The following is an 18,695-nucleotide window of genomic DNA, read 5'->3' on the forward strand; positions in this document are numbered from 1 at the left end:
GCAGGGCCACGCTCCCTCCGAAGGCTCCGAGGCTCCTTCCTCGCTCTTCCAGCTTCCAGGGGGCTGGCTGGCAATCCTCGGGGCTCCTTGGCTTGCAGACGCCTCTGAGGTCATGGGGCCATCATCCCTGAGTCTGACACCGTCTTTCCCGTGTACATCTGTGTTCACAAGATGGCTCTGCTCTTACAAGGACGCCAGTCCTGTTGGATTAGGGGCCCAACCTGCTCCAGCAGGATGTCACTCATCTGCAATGACCCTACTTCCAAATGAAGTCACATTCTGAGGTATCAAAGGACAGGGCTTCAGCCTATCTTTTTGGGAACACAATTCAACCCATGACAGATTTTATTTTTCTTTTGAGACAGGGTCTGGTTCTGTCGCCCAGGCTGGAGTGCAGTGGCACAATCGCAGCTCACTGCAGCCTTGACCTCCTGGGCTCCAGCAATCCTCCCGCCTCAGCTTCCCGAGTAGCTGGGACCACAGGGATGCACACCATGCCCAGCTTTTTTGTTTTTTTTTTTTAGATAGAGTTTCACTCTTGCTGCCTAGGCTGGAGTGCAGTGGCGCCATCTCAGCTCACTGCAACCTCCGCCTCCTGGGTTCAAGTGATTCTCCTGCCTCAGCCTCCCAAGTAGCTGGGATTACAGGCACCCACCACTACACCTGGCTAATTTTTGGTATTTTTAGTAGAGACAGGGTTTCACCCTGTCGGCCAGGCTGGTCTCAAACTCCTGACCTCAGGTGATCTGCCCGCCTCGGTCTCCCAAAGTGCTGGGATTACATGAACCACTGTGCCTGGCCTGTTTTTTTTATTATTGTTTGTAGAGACAGGGTCTCCCTATGTTGCCCAGGCTGGTCTCCAGCTCCTGGGCTCAAGTGAACCTCCCACCTCTGCCTCCCAAAATGCTGGGATTATAAGTATGTGCCCCTGCACCTTGTCCCATGGCAGATATTGATCATAATAATAGCTAATATTCATCAAGACTGAACTTCATGCATGGCAGTGTTCTAACTGTTTTACATTTTAATTCATTGAATCCCCACATTCACCTCTGGAGTTAGAACCAATATTATCTCTACTTTTCAGATGAGGAAACTGAGGCACAGAGAAATAAAGTAACTTGTTCAAGGTCACACAGGGACACAGGGAGGGAGTAACCAGGCCCGAATTTGAACCTGAGTTGTCAGATGCTGGAGTCTGAGCTTCACAAAATCCAAGAGAAACAGAAAGAACAGAAAGGCCTATTAGATGAAAGCGAGGCCCTCCCTCACCCCCGACACCTGTTCTCCTCTTGCAAAATGTGGAAAACATTTGGTGATTAATGTTCTGCAAAAGCAAAGAGTAGAGAGTACAAGATCATCAAAGCACTGTCAGACTGGCTTTTACCCACCTCACTGTGGAGTGGGCGGGTTATTTTGAATTCCAGCGGAGCGGTGGGGTCCTTCCTTATCTTCAGGGGATACGTTCCAAGATCCCTAGTGGACGCCTGAGACCTGAGATAGCACTGAACCCGGTATAGACTGTTTTTCCCCATGATAAAATTTAATTTATAATTTAGGCACAGTAAGAGATTAACAACAATAACTAATAATAAAATAGGCCATGCGCAGTAGCTCACGCCTGTAATCCCAACACTTTGGGAGGCCGAGGCAGGCAGATCACTTGAGGCCAGGAGTTCAAGACCAGTCTGGCCAACATAGCAAAACCCTGTCTCTACTAAAAATACAAAAATTAGCTGGACTTAGTGACACATGCCTATAATCCCAGCTACTCAGGAGGCTGAGGCAGGAGAATAGCTTGAACCCAGGAGGCAGAGATTACAGTGAGCTGAGATCATGCCACTGCACTCCAGCCTGGGCAACAGAGTGAGACTCTGTCTCAAAATAAATAAATACATAAATAAAACCAGGTAAAACATTGAAATATATATATACAGTATGTGTGTGTGTATATATATATACACACACAATATATAATTATATAGATATACATAATTATTTTTAGAGATGGGGCCTCGCTCTGTCACCCAGGCTGGAGTGCAATGATGCGATCATAGCTCACTGCAGCCTCTACATCCTGGGCTCAAGCGATCCTCTCAGTTCAGCCCTCAGAGTAGCTAGGACGGGACTACAGGTGCACGCCTCCATGCCTGGCTGATTTTTTTTTTTTTTTAAAAACAGAGTCTTGCTCTGTCACCCAGGCTGGAATGCAGTGGAGCAATCTCTGTTCACTGCAACCTCCACCTCCTGGGTTCAAGCGATCCTCGTGCCTCAATCTCCCAAGTAGCTGGGATTGTAGGCGCCTGCTACCACACCAGCTGACATTTCTTTATATTTGTAGTAGAGACAGGGTTTTGCCATGTTGGCCAGGCTAGTCTCAAACTCCTGGCCTCAAGTGATCTACCTACCTTGGCCTCCCAAAGCACTGAGATTACAGGCATGAGCTGTCATGCCTGGTCTGATTTTTTTTTTTTTTAATTTTGTTGAGATGGGGTCTTGCTGTGTTTACCAGGGTGGTCTCGAATTCCTGGCCTCAAGCAATCCTCCCACATCAGCCTGCCAAAGTGCTGGGATTACTGGCATGAGCCACAGTGCCTGACCCCCTCGTTATTTTTTATTTCTAAAATTTTCCTGGCAATTTTCCGTTATTCACATCTTTTGGTGAACTTGGGCACCATTTTCTCAAACCTCCCAAAATGTTGTGTTGGTATTTTAATGGGGATTGCATGGATTTCTAGTTAAATTTAGCAAGCTCTTGGCATCTTTCCAAAGCTGATTCTTCCTCTCTAAGAAGAAAGACTGTATTCCCATGAATGTAAGTCTCTTTTTATATTTCAACAATAGTATAATTTTTTTAAAGGTTTTTACGTTTGTATCCTCTACACTCCTTGGGAAGTTTGTTGTTAAATATTTTATCATTACAGTTGCTATTGTAAACAAGATCTTTTCTTTCATTAGAAGTAAAGTGGCTGGGCGCGGTGGCTCACGCCTGTAATCCTAGCACTTTGGGAGGCTGAGGCGAGCGGATCACAAGGTCAAGAGAGTGAGACCATCCTGGCCAATACGGCAAAACCCCGTCTCTACTAAAAATACAAAAATTAGCCGGGTGCAGTGCTGCACACCTGTAATCTCAGCTACTTGGGAGGCTGAGACAGGAGAATCACTTGAACCCAGGAGGCAGAGGTTGCAGTGAGCTGAGATTGTGCCCCTGCACTGCAGCCTAGGCAACAGAGCGAGACTCAGTCTCAAAAAAAAAAAATAAAAGTAAAAATCAAAGTTGTATAAAAAGGGCCAGGTGCAGTGGCTCACACCTGTAATCCCAGCACTTCAAGAGGCCGAGGTGGGCAAATCACCTGAGGTCAGGAGTTTGAGACCAGCCTGGCCAACATGGCGAAACCCTGTCTCTACTAAAAATACAAAAATTAGCTGGGCATGGTGGCGGGCACCTGTAGTCCCAGCTACTTGGGAGGCTGAGACAGGAGAATCACTTGAACCTGGGAGGCGGAGGTTGCAGTGAGCCGAGATCATACCACTATACTCCACCTGGGTGACAGAGCAAGACTCTGTCTCAAAAAATAAAAAAGTTGTATAAAAAGGTGAAAGCCACCTGTATTAGGGTATACGTTGAGCTCCTAAGAGACCCCAAAATACAGTGGCTCTAACAAATTAGAAACGTATTCCTCTCTCCCTTAACATTGCAGAGGTGGCTACTAGTCTAAGAAGGCAGGAGATTCACCTCCATGTGGTCACCCAGGGACCCAGGGACCCAGCATCCAGCTGCTCCACCATCCCCAGGGACAGAGCTGGCTTCTCGAACCCTGTCCATGTTCCAGCTCAAAGAGAGGGAGAAAGGTTAGAAGGTTAGGAGCTTCCCTTCTAACCATGTGGCCTGGAAGTATTCCCATCACATCATCTACCTGTATCTTATAGGCCAGAACATAATCTCGAGGTCACACCTAGCTTCAGTGGAAGCTGGAAAACATCACCTCTAGCTGGGTGACGTATGCCCCTCTGGAACTTTAGGGACTCTAAAAAGAAAAGAGGAATATGAGCCAGGCGTCATGCCTGTAATCCCAGCACTTTGGGAGGGAGTCAGTCTGGCCAAGATGGTGAAACCCCGTTTCTACTAAAAATACAAAAATTAGCCGGCCGTGGTGGCGGGTGCCTGTAATCCCAGCTACTCGGGAGGCTGAGGCAGAAAATTGCTTGAACCCGGGAGGCGGAGGTTGCACTGAGCCAAGATCACGCCGCTGCACTCTAGCCTGGGCAACAGAGTGAGACTCTGTCTCAAAAAAAAAAAAAGAAAAGAAAAAAGGAATATGGTAATTGGGGAGCAATTAAAAAATCTTCCCCACACTGTCCCACTTTCGGCCTCACCCTCATCAATAACTGGCACACTGTAGACACAACTTGCAGATAGAAATTTTATGATGGGTAGTAGTTCTGGATTCTTCCTGTGGTCTCATTTCCATGTTCTTTGGAGTTTCTGAAAAATAAAGAACTGAAATTAGAGTTTTTCCCAGCATCGAGCTGACAGGAGGAACTGAGTTCTTATTAAGTGGAACAAAACAAGAACTCCTGTATTCCCACAGAACAGACGCTAATGCTGTTCAGAGAAAATGGCTTTCTCCTTTAAAAAATAACCTCTTTGGGGCCAGGTTATGGTGGCACATGCCTGTAATCCCAGCATTTTGGGAGGTTGAGACGGGAGGATCACTTGAGCCCAGGAGTTTGAGACAAGCCTGGGCAACACAGTGAGACCCCTTCTCTACAAAAAATACAAAATACAAAAATAAGCTGGGTGTGGTGGTGCATGCCTGTGGTCCCAGCTACTCAGAAGGCTGAGGTGGGAGGATCACTTGAGGCTGGGAGGTAGAGGTTGCAGCAAGCTATGATCACACCACTGCAATCCAGCCTGGGCGACAGAGCAAGACCCTCTATCAAAAGAACAACAACAACAAAAAGAAATAACCTCTCAAGACAGAGCTGGCTGGGCACGGTGGCTCACACCTGTAATCCCAGCACTTTGGGAGGTCAAGGCGGGCAGATTACCTGGGGTCGGGAATTTGATACCAGCCTGGTCAACATGGTGAAACTCCATCTCTACTAAAAATACAAAATTAACCGGGCGTGGTGGCGCATGCCTGTAATCCCAGCTATTCAGGAGGCTGAGGCAGGAGAATCACCTGAACCCGGGAGGCAGAGGTTGCGGTGAGCTGAGATCGTGCCATTGCACTCCAGCCTGGGCAATAAAGAGTGAAATTCCGTCTTAAAAAAAAAAAATCAAGACAGAGCCTTCATAAACCTTCATGAAAGGAGGGCCGAGGAGCATGGCTGGGATCTTTCCCAACATGCGGGCTGTGTTCCTCCCAGCAGTCTTTAGGAATTATCCACTCCAACTCCCTTGTCTTACCAATGGGGATACTGAGGCCCCCAGCCAAGGTTCATTTTGCATAAAAACAAATTGCACAATTGTCTGTGGAAATGTTACATTAGAAAACTCAAAGAAAATCACCGGAAAGCTATACAGCAAACTGGTAATAGAGGTTGCCTCTGGGGAGGGAAGTCAAGGCAGGGCAAGACTTACTTTTTGCCAAAACCCCTTTTATACGTAGTGATGGCTTTCTTTTCTCTCTCTGTCTCCCTGTCTCTCTCTCTCTTTCTCTCTCTCTCCCTCTTTTTATTTTTATTTTTATTTTATTTTTATTTTTATTTTTGAGATGGAGTCTCGCACTGTCGCCTGGGCTGGTGTACAGTGGTGCGATCTCAGCTCACTACAACCTCTGCCTCCCAGGTTCAAACAATTCTCCTGCCTCAGCCTCCTGAGTAGCTGAGACTACAGGCATATGCCACCATGCCCGGCTAATTTTTTGTATTTTTAGTAGAGACGCAGTTTCACTATGTTGGCCAGGCTGGTCTCAAACTCCTGATCTCGTGCCATTTAAAATGGCAAGAAGTTTATTGTGATGGCTCATGCCTACAATCCCAGCATTTTGGGAGGCCAAGGTAGATATAGCACTTGATATGAGTTCAAGACCAGCCTGGGCAACATAGTAAGACTCTTCCTCGGGAAGACCCACCTCGGCCTCCCAAAGTGCTGAGATTATAGGCATGAGCCACCGTGCCCGGCCCTCTCTCCCTCTCTTGAGATAGGGTCTGGCTCTGTCGCACAGGCTGGAGTGCAGTGGTGTGATCTGGGGTGTCAATGCAACCTCTGCCTCCCGGGTTCAAGAGATCCACCTTAGCCTCCCAGGTAACTGGGACAGCAGGTGTTCGCCACCACACCTGGCTAATTTTTTAAAAATTTTTTATAGAGACAGGGTCTTGCCATGTTGCCCAGACTAGATTCAAACTCCTGGACTCAAGTGATCCTACTGCTTTGGCCTCCCAAAGTACCGGGATTACAGGCATTAGCCACCATGCCTGGTCAGGGATGGTTTTAAAGCATTTATGAATTCTGTAATCCTACCACTTTGGGAAACTGAGGGGGGTGGATCACTGAGGTCAGGAGTTCGAGACCAGCCTGGCCAACATGGCAAAACCCTGTCTCTACCAAAACTACAAAAAATCAGCCGGGGGTGGTGGCACACACCTGTAGTCTCAGCTACTTGGGAGGCTGAGGCAGGAAAATTGCTTAAACCTGGAAGGCGGAGGCTGCAGTGAGCAAGATCACACCACTGCCCTCCAGTCTGGGCAACAGAGCAAGACTCCAGTTCAAAAAAAAAAAAAAAAAAACACTTGTGAATTCTTTAACATTTCTTCATAAAAAGGCAGAGCCTACTATGCATCAAAGGACACAATCAACAGAATTCCTTCTACGGAATGGGAGAAATTATTTGCAAATCATATATCTAACAAAGGATGAATATGCTAAAACTCATCAACAAATAACCTAATTTTTAAAATGGCAAAAAGTTTATTGTGATGGCTCATGCCTACAATCCCAGCACTTTGGGAGGCCAAGGTAGATAGAGCACTTGATATGAGTTCAAGACCAGCCTGGGCAACATAGCAAGAATCCATCTTTCCAAAAAATGAAAAAATTAGCCAGGTGTGATGATGAGTGCTGTAGTCCCAGCTACAGGCTGAGGCAGGAGGATCACTTGAGCCTGGGAGACTGAAGCTGCAGTGAGCCGTGAGCAGCCACTGCACCCCAGCCTGGATGACAAAGCAAGGCCCTATCTCAAAAACAAACAAACAAACAAAAAGCAACATGGCGGGGGCAGGTGTGGTGGCTCATGCCTCTCATCCCAGCACTTTGGGAGGCTGATGTGGGAGGATCGCTTGAGCTCAGGAGTTTGAGACCAGCCTGGCCAACATAGTGAAAGCCCCATCTCTATAAAAATACAAAGAAAATTAGCTGGGTGTGGTGGTGTGTGCCTGTGGTCCCAGCTACCCAGGAGGCTGAGGTGGAGGTTGCAGTGAGCCAAGATCACACCACTGTACTCTAGCCTGGGCGACAGAGCGAGAACCTGACTCACAAAAAAAAAAAGAAAGAAAGAAAAAGCAGGAGGGGGCAAAATACTTGAATAGTCTTGTCTCCAAAGATGATATACAAATGGCCAATAAGCAAATGAAAAGATGAACATCACTCATAACCAGAAAAATACAAATTGAAACCACAGTAAGATATCATCTCACACCCGTCCACAGAGCTACTTCCAAAAACCAAAAAGTAGGCCGAGTGCAGTGGCTCATGCCTGTAATCCCAGCACTTTGGGAGGCTGAGGTGGGAGGATCACTTGAGGCCAAGAGTTTGAGACCAGCCTGGGCAACATGGCAAGATGCCGTCTGTACCAAAAAAATATAAAAATCAGCCAGGCATGGTGGCATGCACCTGTAGTCTCAAATTCTCTTGAGGCTGAGGCAGGAGGATCACTTGAGCCCGGGAGGTTGAAGCTGCAGTGAACCGAGATGGCGTCACTGCACTCCAGCCTGTGCAACAGAGCAAGACCCTGCCTCAAGAAAAAAAATTAAATTAAATTAAATTACATTACATTAAAAAGTGGCCGAACGCAATGGATCACACCTACAATCCTAGCACTTTGGGAAGCCAAAGTGGGAGGATCACTCAAGCCCAGGAGTTCGACACCAGCCTGGCCAACATGGTGAAACCCGTCTCTACTAAAAATACAAAAGTTAGCTGGGCATGATGGTGGGTGCCTATAATCCCAGCTACTCTGGGGGCTGAGGCAGGAGAATCACTTGAACCTGGGAGGCAGAGGCTTCAGTGAGCTGAGATGACGCCACTGCACTCCAGCCTGGGCAACAGAGCAAGACTCCTTCTCAAAAAAAAAAATTAATTAAAAAGTGGCATTTAGTATATTCACAGTGTTGTATAACCACCACCTCTACCTAGTTTCAGACATTTTTATCACCCCAAAATAAAACCCTGTACCCATTAAACACTCCCTCCTCATTCCCCTCCTCCAGCCTCTGGCAGCCACTCGTCTGCTTTCTGTCTCTGTGCGTCTGCCTGTTCTGGATATTTCCCATAAATAAAGTCATACAATATGTGACCTTTTTGTCTCTTCTTGTATTTAAAAAATCAACTATTGTTGACATTTGAAAACTTGTTTATGTTCCTACCCAACTACCATTCCTATTACTCCATCTTGAGAACTAATTAAGAATGGTTTGAAGTTAGGAAGGATGCTTTGGGAAGATAACAAGACTCAAAACTATAACAGAAATAGCTCACCAAGATAGAAAAAAATATATTATTATTCATTCATTATTTAGTCTACACGTATTTATTGAGCACCTACTATCGTCAAGCACTGTTCTGGGCACTGGGATACAGCGGTGAAACAGACGAGGCCCCTGCTTGTGGAGAATGCTGGAGACTTAAGTAAATACCAGGGAACCAAAAGGGCTAAGTAAAGAAGTAAAACAGATAGTAGGATTAGGCAGGACCTGATGGCAACCTTAGGTTGGGAGGCCAGGGAAGGCCTCTCTGAGTTAAACTAACCTGGAAATGACAAAATAGGCCTGCCACTCAAAGCTGGGAAAAGATTTGCAGGCAGAGGAAACAGTACATGAAAACGTCAAGAGCCTGGGAGACTGAGCTTTCATATCCTTTAACTGGTGGTCAAGGGAAGGGGAGGGAGGGAACGGTGCCCTCAGGGAGGACAGCAGTGTTTTCTGTAGCCACGATGCCAACAGTAGAGGGAAGCGACCTCTCCCTTGGTGTGGGTGAAGCTGGGAATTGGCAACATGTTTCTGGAGGACAGATTGGCAACAGTCAGAAAGTTTTAAAATTTGCAAACTGCTGGGTGTGGTGGCTCTTGCCTATAATCCCAACACTTTGGGAGGCTGATGTGTGGGTGGATTGCTTGAGCCCAGGAGTTTGAGACCAGCCTGGACAACATGGTGAGACCCTCATCTCTATAAAATAGTTAAAAATTAGCCAGGTGTGATGGTGTGTGCTTGTGGTCCCAGCCACTGGGGAGGCTGAAGCTGGAGAGTCACTTGAGCCCAGGGCAGTTGAGGCTGCAGTGAGCTGTGATCGCACCACTACACTCCAGCTTAGGGGACAGAGTGGAACCTTATCTCAAAAAAAAAAAAAAAAAAAAAAAAAAATATATATATATATATATATATATACACACACACACATGCTCTGAACTAGCTCTGAGCTTCCATTTGTAGGATACTCAAGCGACAATGAAATGAGGACAATAAGGGAACAGCTAAGAAAGGAGCGGCTTAGACTCTGCCTGGGGTGGGGCCTGGGTTGGTCAAGAAGCTTTCTGTTAGCTACTGTAACAAATCATGAACATAGTGACTTAAAACAACACAAATTGATTATCTTCTCATTATCTTTCATTTCTGGAGGTCAGAAGTCCAAAACGGTTCTACCTGGCTAAAGTTAAGGAGTCTGCAGGGCTGCATCCCTTCTGGAAGCTCTAAGGGACAATCTGTTTCTTCCCCTTTTTCAGCTTCTAGAGGTCGCCTGAACTCCTTGGCTCATAGCCCCCTCCTCCACCCACAAAGTGCATCACTCCAGCCGCTGCCTCTGTCTCCACGTCACCTTCTTCCCCAAGACTGACTCCTGTGTCCCTCTCATAAGGACCCTTGTGGTTACATCAACCCACCAGGTAAGCCCCAGGTCATCTCCCAATCTTGGCACCTTTGATTTAATCCCAAAGCAACACAGTCACAGGTCCCAGAAAATTAGGATGCAGACATCTTTGGAGGGGCCATTGTTCAGCCTACCACAGAGGGCCTCTTTGATGGGTAAAATCTGAGTCAAAACCAAATAACTGAGAAAAAGTCACCCATGAGAGCAGAGCATTCTGGGTAGGGGTGGGCAGCAAGTGCAAAGGGCCTGTGGCAGGAGCTGGTTTGGCAGTTGGAGCACAGACCATGAGACAGACAGTGGCACCAGGGACGGGCCCAGGGCAGCTAGACCTTGTGGTCTGCAGTGAGGTATCATCTTTCCTTCTGCTCAAGTTGTGATGAGTGTGATGAAAAACAAAATCAGAGTCATGTGGAAGACAAAGACGGTGTGGGAGGAACAACAGATAGGACAGTCTTGGAGTCTCTCCAAGGAAATGACTTTGACCTCAGACCTGAGTGGTCGGGGGGCAAGGATCGGGAGGCCCTGGTCCTGTAGGGCCTCATAGCCTTCCCAGAGGAAGTTGCATTTTTTGTGTGTGCGTTGGGAAGAAGCAGTTAATGGGGTTTAAGTAGGGATGGGGCAGGAGTCGTGTGCAAGCTTTAAGGGAATCCCTGGCTGCTGTGCAGAGAGTGGCGGAGATTCAAGGATGAGCTGAAAGTCTCTATATTGAGAAGTTTTGCTCATCAAAATCAGAAAGGAAGGGGAAGAAAACAGTTTGGCAGTTCATCAACAAGTTTAACGTACGGGGAGTCTCTCTGAACCCATTCTGGCTCACGGTCTGCTTGATTGAAACAAAAAAAAAAAGAAAAGAAAAAGAATCAAGTTATATATAGCATCACCATATGACCCAGCAATTCCACTCCTAGGTATACATCCAAGAGAACTGAAAACAGGCACTCAAATACCTGTCTGTGCATGTTCATAGCAACAGTATTCATAACAGCAAAAAGCAAAAATACACATCACATCATACTCATTCATTTTTAACCATTTAAAAAACTATTTGGGAGACAACTCAAATACCCATCAATGGATGAGAAAATGTGGTCTGTCCATACCATGGAATGTGATTCAGCCATAAAAAGAAATGAAATACTGGCTGGCCATGTGGCTTACACCTCTAATCTCAGCACTTTGGGAGGCTGAAGCAGGAGGATTACTTAAGGTCAGGAGTTCAAGACTAGCCTGGCCAACACAGAGAGACCTCCCTCTTAAAAAAATTTTTTTTAAAAACACTGATACATACTACACCATGGATGGACCTTGAAAATATGATGCTAAGTGAGAGAAGTCAGGGCCAGGCACAATGGCTCACGCCTGTAATCCCAGCACTTTGGGAGGCTGAGGTGGGCAGATCACCTGAGATCAGGAGTTCGAGACTATCCTGACCAACATGGCAAAACCCCATCTCTACTAAAAATACAAAAAAATTAACCAGGCATGGTGGCAGGCGCCTGTAGTCCCAGCTACTCAGGTGGCTGAGGCAGGAGAATCACTTGAACCCAGGAGGCGGAGGCTGCAGTGAGCTGAGATCACACCGCTACACTCCAGCCTGGGTGACAGAGCAAGACTCTGTCTCAAAAAAAAAAAAAAAAAAAAAAAAAGTGAGAGAAGCCAGAAACAAAACGCCACACAATGCAAGATTCCATTGTTAGGAAATCTCCAGAGTAAGCATATCCATAGACAGAACACAGAGGGGCTCATGCCTGTTATCTCTGCACTTTGGGAGGCTGAGGCAGGAGGATTGTTCGAGGCCAGGGATTTGAGGCTGCAGTGAGCTATGATTGCACCACTACACTCCAGCCTAGATGACAGATCAAGACCGTGTCTAAAAAACAAAAGAAAAAGAGACAGAAAACAGATTGGTATTTGCCAGGGACTGGGGAGAGGGGGAAATAGGAGGTGACTCCTAATAGGTGCAGGGGTTTTCTTTGGGGGTGAAGGAATGTTCTGGAACTAGATGGAGGAGGTGGTTGCATAACATTGTCCTAAATGCGACTGAACTGTACACTTCAAAATGGTTAAAATGGTGATTTTTTTTTAATGACCAGTTCTATGTTATGGGTATTTTATCACAGTTTTTAAAGGACGGAGGAGATGGAGGGGTGCAGGGAGGGAGTGGGGAACGGTGGCGCCGCCTGCGGGTACCACACTCCATGCCCACTTCCCTTAGGTGATGCCAGCACCCGGCTAGGAGTGAGTCACCTCCCCACTCCCCCTTGTGGCTGCCTTGTGTTTTTGTGGCGGCCTTGGGGAGAACTGGGGTGCCAAGACAGCCTCCATATGCTTGAGAGATGCTCTGGCTTCTGGGCCGTGGACTCTCAATTTAAGTTCGGTAACATTTCACCAGGGCCCTTGCCAGTCCCTAATTCAGCGTGGTGCCCGTGAGCACGCACAGAAACCTCCCCACGCTGGGAGGGGGCACTGCTCCACCTTCAGGGAACATTTTAGAAGCCCCCCAAATGGAAGACTCAACAATTGCTTCCTGTTTCTGCCTGCTTTCTAAACACTTTGCCATGTCTTACCACCATGCCCATAGTTTTTAACCATTCTATCCATTTGTATGTGTGACACCAAGGGCATTCACATTGCTGTGCAACCATTGCCACCATTCATTTCCAGAACGGTTTCATCTTCCCAAACTGAAACTCGGTCCCCATTTTCATCTTGCAAAACTACAACTCCATACCCATTAACAAATTTCCTGTTTAGAAAAAAGTGCGGTTTGCTATCAGTACTCATTTAATTTCACGCTCTTTGAGGCTGAAGCAAATGTGACTGATTTTCAGTGTGAAAATAAAATATAAAAAGTGTTCTTGGCTGGGTGCAGTGGCTCACGCCTGTAATCCCAGCACTTTGGGAGTCCGAGACCGGTGGATAGATTGAGGTCAGGAGTTCAAGACCAGCCTGACCAATATGGTGAAACCCCGTCTCTACTCAAAATACAAAAATTAGCCAGGTGTGGTGGCAGGCACCTGTAATCCCAGCAACTGGGGAGGCTAAGGCAGGAGAATTGCTTGAACCCGGGAGGTGGAGGTTGCAGTGAGCCGAGATTGTGCCACTGAACTCCAGCCTGCGTAACAGAACGAAGTGCTGGGATTATAGGCATGAGCCACTGTGCCTGGCCTACACTGGTGGACTTTTAGGGTTGTTTTTTAGAGTTGTTTTCTGATTTCAGCTGTGAGCATGGGCACACCATAATTCTTTTTTTTCTTTTTTTTTTTTCTTTTCTTTTTTTTTTTTTTGGAGTCAGAGTCATGCTCTGTCTCTCAGACTGGAGTACAGTGGTGCAATCTCAACTCACTGCAACCCCCACCTCCCAGGTTCAAGCAATTCTCCTGCCTCAGCCTCCTAAGTAGCTGGGATTACAGGTGCATGCCATCATGCCCAACTAATTTTTGTATTTTTAGTAAAGACAGGGTTTCACCATGTTGGGCAGGTTGGTCTCAAACTCCTGACCTTATGATCAGCCCACCTCGGCCTCCCAAAGTTCTGGGATTACAGGTGTGAGCCACTGCACCCGGCTATAATTCTTTTCAATGTTACACACTTCAACTAAGTCGCCAGGGTTGTCCCTCTGTGGCTGCATGAATCTTAGATTCCAGGAGCAAATCAGTACATCAGCCACTGAGGTTGGGGCAAGTGAAAAAGGACAGCCCTGCCGGCTGGGTGCAGTAGCTCACATCTGTCATCCCAGCACTTTGGGAGGCCGAGACAGGAGGATCACTTGAGCCCGGGAGTTCCAGATCAGCCCAGGCAACATAGCAAGACCCCATCTCTACAGTCCCTTATTTGTTAAATGAACAAATAAACTGCACAGTTAAATGAACAAACTGCACAATTACTTTATAACAAAATTACCTTTGAGAAATATTGTAATTTTGTAACCAGTGACAGCCAGGCCCTCTTGCAGCTTGTCATAGCTTCTGCCGTTCCACATCCAATTCCGTCTTTCTCTCTGCATCCACCATAGCTAATAATTAGCAACATAAGCTCAGTGCAAATGACAGATGAGGCAATCATTACAAACATTAGATGCCCTCCTGGAGGGCAAAGTCCCCACGTCCCCAGCTGAGATCCCAAGGGCTTCAAGAAGTGTTTTCCACATGGAAAGTGACTTTGTCAAGTGAAATAATCAATGAGGTCCTTATTGTGTGAGGGAACACAGAACAATTTTAAAGGTAAAACTATCACCGGGCACGATGGCTCACACCTGTAATCCTAGCACTTTGGGAGGCCGAGTTGGGTGGATCACCTGAGGTTAGGAGTTCAAGACCAGCCTGACCAACAAGGAGAAGCCCCATCTCTTCTAAAAATACAAAATTAGTGTGAGAAGCTCCTTGTGTTGTTAGGGTGTGGGGAAGAAGGCACTGCTGGCTGCTGTTGGTAGAAGGGTAAATTTGTGTAACCTCTTCGGAGGGGAATTTGACAAAGCCTGTCTAAATTTAAAATGCATATGGCCTTTGACCCAGCAAGTTTGCTTTGAGAAGTTATCTTTCAGATATATATGCACACAAAGGCAAAAATCTATGGATAAATATAGCCAGCCGGATACAGTGGCTCACATCTGTAATCCCAGCACTTTGGGAGGCTGAGGTGCGCCAATCACTTGAGCTCCGGAGTTTGAGACCAGTCTGGGCAACATAGTGCTACTCCATCTCTACAAAAAATACAAAAATTTAGCCAGGCATGGTGGTGCATGCCTGTAGTCCCATCTACTTGGAAGGCTAAGGTAGGAGGAGCACTTGAGCCCGGGAGGTCGAGGCTACAGTGAGCTGTGATCATGCCACAGCTCTCCAGCCTGGGCGACAGAGCAAGACTTTGTCTCAAAAAATAATAATAACAATAACAAATAAAATACTTGTGCTCACTTTGGCAGCACATATGCTAAAATTGGAATGATACAGAGTAGTTTAGCATGGCCCCTGTTTAAATTTTAAAAAAAGAAATAGCCTTGACTGGGTGATGTGGTTCATGCCTATTATCCCAGCACTTAGGGAGGCCGAGGCAGGCAGGCATTTGAGATCAGCCTGAGCAACATGGTGAAGCCCCGTCTCTACACAAAATACAAAAGTTAGCTGGGCATGGTGGCGCATGTCTGTAGTCCCAGCTACTTGGGAGAAAGAAGTGGAAAGAAGTGGGAGGATCACTTGAACCCAGGAGGTGGAGGTTGCAGTGAGCCAAGATCACACCACTGCACTCCACCTTGGGAGACAGTGAGACCCAATCTCAAAAAGAATAAAAAAGAAGCCGGGCGCGGTGGCTCAAGCCTGTAATCCCAGCACTTTGGGAGGCCGAGACGGGCGGATCACAAGGTCAGGAGATCGAGACCATCCTGGCTAACACGGTGAAACCCCGTCTCTACTAAAAAATACAAAAAAAAAAACTAGCCGGGCGAGGTGGCAGGCGCCTGTGGTCCCAGCTACTCCGGAGGCTGAGGCAGGAGAATGGCGTAAACCCGGGAGGCGGAGCTTGCAGTGAGCTGAGATCCGGCCACTGCACTCCAGCCTGGGCGACAGAGCCAGACTCAGTCTCAAAAAAAAAAAAAAAAAAAAAAAAAGAAAAAAAAAAGAAAAAGAAAAAGAATAGCTTTCATTGCACTGGTTTTAGTAGCACCATACTGGAAGCAAGCTGAATATCCAACAGGAAGGGTTTGCTAGCTGAAGTGTGGTCCATCTACACCGGCACCATCCGATAGAGCTCTCTGCAGTGATGGAAGTAGCCTGTGTCGCCACCCAGTACAGTGGCTCCAGTCATGTGTTTCCACTGAGCATTTGAAATGTGGCCAGTACACCTGAGGGACTAACTTTATTTAATTTTAATTAATTTAAATTTAGCTGGCTGTGGTGCTGCACACCTATAGTCCCAGCGACTCGGGAGGCTGAGGCGGGAGGATCACTTGAGGCTGGGAGGTTGAGGCTGCAGTGCGCTATGATTGTGCCACTACGTTCCAGCCTGAGCAACATAGCAAGACCTCATCTCTGAAAAATAAAAATGAAGAAGAAGACAAATTTAAATAGCCATGTGTGATTAGTGATTACCATCTCAAACAGTACAGATCTACACGATAGAATATTTTGTAGCTGGAAACAAGAATAAGACAGATCTATATGGACTAATAAAAAAAAATTATTCTCCCAGTCTGGGCAACATAATGAGACCCCGTCTGGAAAGGAAGGAAGGAAAAAAGGAAGGAAGGGAGGAAGGGGGCCGGATGCTCTGGCTCACACCTGTAATCCCAGCACTCTGGGAGGCCAAGGCAGGCAGATCACGTGAGGTCAGTAGTTCAAGACCAGCCTGGCCAACATGGCAAAATCCTGTCTCTATTAAAAATACAAAAATGACCCAGGAATTTTGGCTCAAGCCTATAGTCAAAGCTACTTGGGAGGCTGAAGCAGGAGAATCGCTTGAACCCCGAAAGGCAGAGGCTGCAGTGAGCCAAGATCGTGCCGCTGCGCTCCAGCTTGGGGGACAGAGACAGGCTCCATCTCAAAAAACAAAACAAAACAAAACAAAAAAAGAAGGCAAGAAAATAAATTAGCCAAGAAGCGTAGTGGCCTGCACTTGTGGACCCAGCTACTAGGGAGGCTGAGGTGGAAGGATCGCTCAAGTCCCAGAGGTGGAGGCTGCAAGTGAGCCGAGATCACACCACCGCACTCCAGCCTGGATGACAATAAATAAATAAATGAATACCCTGCTGTGGACTGAATGATAGAACTTTGAGAAAGGGAAACTATCCCCTTTCTACAGTGATGGGAACATTCTATAACTGCTCTGTTCAGTATGGTGGCTCCAGACACCTGTTTCCATCAAGCACTTCACATGTGGCTGGCGCAATTGAGGAACACAGTTTTTTAATCTTAATTCATTTAAATTTAAAAGGTCACATGCGGTTAGCTTCTTAGAGTCGAGTTGCATAGCCTTGTCTTTCATTTTTCTTTCTTTCTTTTTTTTTTTTTTTGAGACGGAGTCTCATTCTTGTTGCCCAGGCTGGAGTGCAGTGGCACAATCTTGGCTCACAGCAACCTCCGCCTCCCAGGTTCAAGCAATTCTCCTGCTACAGACACATGCCACCACGCCCAGCTAATTCTTGTATTTTAGTAGAGACAGGGTTTCGCCATGTTAGCCAGGCTGGTCTTGAACTCCTGATCTCAAGTGATCCGCTCACCTCGACCTCCCAAAGTGCTGGGATTACAGGCGTGAGCCACCACGCCTGGTCGGTTATGGCGTATGTGTACATAATCCTGTGTGTGTACACATACACAACTAGTGAGAAAATTCCAGATAGTGACAGGCATTGTGAAGAATGTAACGGTAGCTATGGGGCCAGACGCAGTAGCTCATACCTGCAATCCCAGCACTTTAGGAGGCTGAGCCAGGAGGATCGTTTGAACTCAGGAGTTTGAGACTAGCCTGTGCAACATAGTGAGATCCCCTCCCTACAAAAAACACAAAAATTAGCCAGGTGCGGTGGTGCATGCCTGTAGCCATGCACTCCAGCCTGGATGACAAAATGAGACCCTGTTTCAAAAAAAAAAAAAAAGTGACTAAGGGAGACTGAGTGGGAGCAAAATGGCCAGAGGTGAGCCTGGTTGTCCAAAGCCAAGAGCTGGGATTGTGCTCCAAATGTCCTGGGCGAGCTGGGCACAGTGGCTCACGCCTGTAATCCCAGCACTTTGGGAGGCCGAGGTGGTGGATCACCTGAGGTCAGGCGTTTAAGACCAGCCTGACCAACATGGCAAAACCCCGTCTCTACTAAAAATACAAAAATTAGCCAGGTGTGGTAGTGCATGCCTGTAATCCCAGCTACTTAGAAGCCTGAGGCAGGAGAATCACTTGAACCTGGCAGGCGGAGGTTACAGTGAGCTAAGATAGCACCATTTCACTCCAGCCTGGGCAACAGAGCAAGACTCCATCTCAAAATAAATAAATACTTCAGTAAATAGCCTGGGTGGCCCTGGGAGAGTTTTCAGCCAGGAAGGGTTCTTGGTTCCAGTAACTCACTGGGACTGGCAAACCAGGGAGTGGGAAGAGGCAGAAGTGAGGCCAGTGAGGAGGGTGCCAGCATATACCTCTCCGGGACCCTGGGCTCCCCCTCACTTCCTCCCTTCAGACCCCGAGTACTTTCCTCTCCCCACTGTTGTATTTGCTCAAAGAGAGCGTTGAAAATGAGGGACGAGGGATGTGGCTCCAGCCATCATCTTTCTGGAGATCTGTGCACTCCTAGACTGCTGAGAGGAGAATGAATTGTCCGAGGCCCAGTGGGAGCAGAGACTAGTCGGGAGGGAAGAGGAGAGGAGATGGGGGCTTGGACACGGCTGTCGGTGAAGGGACAGGGCTGAAAGAGCCTAGGTGTGTGTTGGAGGCTGAGCGGATGGGCTTTGCTGATGAGTTAGGCTGGAGGAGTAAGAGGAAGAGAGAGAGAAAGGTTTTTGCTTGGACACGAAGACGCAGTGCAGCTATTGAGTAAGAGAGAAAGTGGGAGGGACCCGTGAGGAAGAGCTGCAAATGGAGAGATCAGAAATGCTTTCTATTCTGTATTATATTTTTCAAAACAATACACATTCATGAG

At 47.1% G+C, this 18,695-nt stretch overlaps 1 protein-coding gene and 1 pseudogene across 1 annotated transcript in view; both read left to right on the plus strand.

Annotated features, from left to right (window-relative positions):
* The window catches only part of TMEM132B (transmembrane protein 132B), a 1,306,862-nt gene that overhangs the window by 525,281 nt on the left and 762,886 nt on the right, over positions 1-18,695 (plus strand). The gene's annotated exons all lie outside the window — the stretch shown is intronic.
* LOC126931866 (uncharacterized) lies at positions 14,987-15,086 on the plus strand (annotated as a pseudogene).

This window comes from Macaca thibetana, chromosome 11, assembly GCF_024542745.1.
Source record: "Macaca thibetana thibetana isolate TM-01 chromosome 11, ASM2454274v1, whole genome shotgun sequence".
NCBI classification, from domain to species: Eukaryota; Metazoa; Chordata; class Mammalia; order Primates; family Cercopithecidae; genus Macaca; species Macaca thibetana.